This window comes from Cynara cardunculus (genome assembly GCF_001531365.2).
Source record: "Cynara cardunculus var. scolymus isolate 2C chromosome LG 12, CcrdV1, whole genome shotgun sequence".
Taxonomy (NCBI): Eukaryota; Viridiplantae; Streptophyta; class Magnoliopsida; order Asterales; family Asteraceae; genus Cynara; species Cynara cardunculus.
In genome coordinates, this window is record NC_037539.1 from 32,899,577 (window position 1) to 32,904,399 (window position 4,823).

Consider the following 4,823-nt stretch of genomic DNA (forward strand, 5'->3'; position numbering starts at 1 on the left):
CGGGCAACTCTTCTCTTTTAAAAGCACAACTTTCTCAAAAAAAAAACAAGAAGAGCAAATGAAGAGGCTAAGCCCCCTATTTATACTTTCCAAATGTGGAAGGTCGGCTAAACAGCCTCCTTCCCCTTTCCACCTCATGCTTAGACCCACCATGCACACATGCACACACATACATACCTATTCCATGTATGCATAACATGCATGCACCTTACATATATATATATATATATCTGCACACACACACATATATATATATATACATATCCAATTAATACACAAATTCTCATACCGACATGTATCAATTATCATGCTATTACGTAATCATTTAATCAAATAATCACACATTAATTACCTTGGGTAATAACCAGGATCCGGTTATTACATTATCCACCCCTCAAAAGAATTTCGTCCCGAAATTCCTTTAATCAAAAAGCCATGGGTATTCTGATTTCATATTTGACTCCAATTCCCATGTCGCTTTCGGTCCTTTGTGAAACTTCCACTGAACTTTAACCAGACTTATCTCCTTGTTTCTCAACACCCTGCTCTTTCTATCAATAACAGCTTCCGGTGTTTTCACAAAATTCAACTTACTATCTAATTGAATCTCTGGCAATGGTATAGCTAGATTCGGATCCACTAAACATTTCCGCAGATTCGATACATGAAAAGTGTTGTGAATCCGACTCAGCTCTTCTGGAAGCTCTAACTGATATGCTACTGGCCCAATTCGCTTATATATTCTGAATGGTCCTACATACCTTGGACTGAGCTTTCCTTTCTTCCCAATTCTGATAACACCCTTCCATGGCGAAACTTTGAACATTACAAAATCACCTATATTAAATTCAATTGACTTTCGACGATTATCTGCATAACTTTTCTGGCGATCTTGTGTAGTTTTGATTCTCTCACGGATCTGTTCAATCTTTTCAAAAGTTTCTTGGACAATTTCAGGACCCGTTAGCTGTTTCTCACCCACTTCATTCCAACACAACGGCGTTCGACATTTACGTCCATATAACACTTCATATGGTGCCGCTTGAATACTGGAATGGTAACTATTGTTATATGCAAACTCTATCAATGGCAAATGATCTTCCCATGATCTCCCGAAATCAATAATACAACTTCTTAACATATCTTCGAGAGTTTGAATAGTTCTTTCACTCTGCCCATCAGTCTGTGGATGATAAGTTGTACTTAATCGGATTTCAGATCCCAAAACTTTCTGTAATCCTCCCCAGAACTTTGAAATAAATCGACTATCTTTATCAGAGATAATAGATGATGGAACACCGTGTCTGGTAACAATTTCTTTGATGTAAATCTGCGCTAGCTTTTCTAAAGAGTATTTCTCTCTTATCGGTAGAAAATGCGCAGATTTAGACAAACGATCAACAATTACCCTAATCGCATCATACCCCTTTGGAGTTCGAGGTAACTTCATAATAAAATCCATGGTAATGTGATCCCATTTCCATACAGGBAKYTCTAACGATTGAAGACTTCCATACGGCTTCTGATGTTCAATCTTAACCTGTAAACATGTCAGACACTGTTCCACATATCGAGCTATGTCTCTTTTCAATCCTGGCCACCAACAAAAGGGTTTCAAATCCCTATACATTTTATTGGTGTCTGGATGGATAGAGTATCGGGATTTATGACTTTCATTTAATATCATATTTTGGATATCTGCAAAATATGGCACCCAAATTCACCCCTGAAAACACATAATTCCTTTGTCATTCGGTTCCAATATTGAAATCATCTTACCCAACTTTTTTGATTTGATAAGATCTTCTTTCATTGCTTCCTTCTGACATCTTAGAACTTCTTCATGAATATTAGGAACTAAACTTATTCTCATTGCCACAGTTTTAATAGTCCCATTTCTTTCTTTTCTAGTTAAAGCGTCAGCTACCACGTTGGTTTTTCCTGGGTGGTAAAGGATTTCATAGTCATAATCATTAACAAGTTCAATCCACCGACGCTGTCGCATATTCAAATCTTTCTGGCTGAACAAATGCTGTAGGCTCTTGTGATCTGTATAAATCTGGCACTTTGTTCCCAGAAGGTAATGCTTCCAAATCTTTAGAGCAAATACTACCACAGCTAACTCCATATCATGAGTCGGATACTGCTTCTCATGATCTTTTTAATTGTCTCGATGCGTAAGAAATTACTTTTCCTCTTTGCATCAAAACACATCCTAACTCTAACTTTGAAGCATCACTGTATACCACAAAGTCTTCAGATCCATCTGGTAGAGTYAACACTGGTGCGCTACAAAGATGATCCTTTAATAGTTGGAAAGCTTCTTGTTGTTCTTTTTACCACTGAAATTTAACATTCTTTCGAGTCAATTTGGTTAATGGCACATCTATCTTAGAAAAATTCTGAATGAACTTTCGGTAATAACCGGCCAAACCCAAAAAGCTACGAACTTCAGACGGAGTCTTTGGAGCTTCCTATTTTGCAACTGCTTCTATTTTCATTGGATCAACTTTTACCCCTGATTCTGAAATAACGTGACCCAGAAATTGAACTTCTCTTAACCAGAATTCACACTTGGACAACAATTCCAGTATCAGACGAAGATGTTTTGCATGTTCTTCTTCAGTTTTAGAGTATATAAGAATATCATCGACAAATAAAATAACGAATTTATCAAGATATTCCTTACATAACCTATTCATCAGATCCATAAAGGTTGCGGGCGCATTAGTTAAGCCGAATGGCATAACTAAGAATTTGTGATGTCCGTACCTTGTTCTGAATGCTGTTATGGCNCTGTTATGGCAACATCTTCTTCTCTGACTTTAAGCTGATGATATCCTGACCTCAAATCGATTTTAAAGAAATATCTTGCTCCCACCAATTGATCAAATAAGTCATCAATCCTTGGTAAATGATATTTGTTTTTGATTGTCAACTTATTCAGTTCTCGATAATCTATACACATTTGCATAGACCCATCCTTCTTTTTGACAAATAAGACCGGAGCACCGCAAGGCGAAGTGCTAGGCCTAATAAATCATTTATCGGTTAAATCTTTCAATTGTGCCACCAATTCTTTCAGTTCAGATGGAGCTAAACGGTACGGCGCCTTTGCTACTGGTGCAGCTCCCGGTATAAGATCGATTCGGAATACAATAACTCTATCTGGTGGTAATCCAGATAAGTCTTCCGGAAAAACTTCTGGATATTCACTAACAATTGGAATCAATTATTCCTTTCCTTTCTCTTTCTTTAGATTAATTACATATGCCAAACATCATTGGCACTTCTTTCGAATACTTTTCCGGGCTTTCATTACTGACAAAATAGTAGTGTGATAATTCTGACGGTCACCATAAATACAATCAATATTAGCCTGATACTTTGCCAACCAGTCCATACCCACTACTATGTCAAATTCTTTCATTGGCATGGGAAATAACCGGATTGGAAGTTCAAAGTTTTCAATAACAATAATACAGTTATTGAACACACTAGTAACTGTTTCCTGACTATTAGCAGTATCAACTACTAATTCATCATCAAGTAGCATAGATTTCAAATATGCAATTTGAGCAAACAATGGCGATACAAACGAAAAGTTTGCACCAGAGTCAAATAACACCTTAGCACGTATTGAATTCAGAAGAAATGTATCTGTTACTACATCCGGCGATGCTTCTGCCTTGTTTTTAGTCATTTGGAAGGATCGTCCCCGGGCCCCTCCTTGTCCTTCTCTGGTCATAGAAGGCCTTCCCCGAGTACCCGACGCATTACTTCCCATTGTTAACTGCGGAGTTCTTAACAAAGGACAATTCGGTCAAATATGATTCGGAGAATTGCAATTGAAACACCTTTTGTTAGCTGGGCAGTTTCTAGACAGATGACTCGCTTCGCCGCACTTGTAACATTTCCTTGGGTCTATCTTGCATTCTCCCTGATGAACTTATCGGCATTGTGAGCAGACTTTTTCACTGGTCTTCTGCTCAGATCGGTTATCATATCTAACAGTTTTCGGCCCCCGAAAAGATGAAGGTCCTTCCCATTTTATTTTCTCAACAATCTTTCCTTCTGATTGTCTATTTTTATTTCGTTCAGTCACCTCAGCTACCTCTGCTGTTAATGAAAAGGTATTGGGGTTCATAGCAATAACGAATTCTCTAATTGAGGGTTTCAGACCCCAAATAAACCTTTCTATCTTCCTGGATTCAGTCGAAGCATAATGTTCGGCAAAACGAGAGTATTCAATGAATCTTTCGGTATACTCCCGAACTGTTCCATTTCCTTGCTCTAACTTCAAGAAATCCTCCTCCATTTGTCTCACTACTGTTTTAGGACATAATTGATTTTTGAATCGATCCACAAATTCTATCCAAGACAGAGTGTGTAAAACATCCGTTCTGGTAGACGATTCAACTTCCCACCAAAATAAAGCATTTGATTTTAATACGGAAACAGCAAATCGAACTTTATCTGTTTCCGGACACCGAATGGTGTTGAACACAGATTCCATCTCCTTGATCCAGCACATTGCTTTCACTGGATCTCTCTCCCCAGAGAAGGTTGGTGGTTTACATGCTAAGAACATCTTAATGTCTCCTTCTTTGTTGTGAGTAATTGGAGCAGAGGGATATACTTCTACTTTTTCCGTTTTTACTCTAGCCGGTATTCCCATAATAGATGTCAAAGTTTCCCGCAATTTCCCCATTTCCTCTGCCAACATATCTCTGGTTATATATTCAGAATGTGGCACCGACCTTTCTTGAACATTCCCAGAGTGGGATTCCTCATGTTCAGAATGTATTTCGGTCCGACCCCTT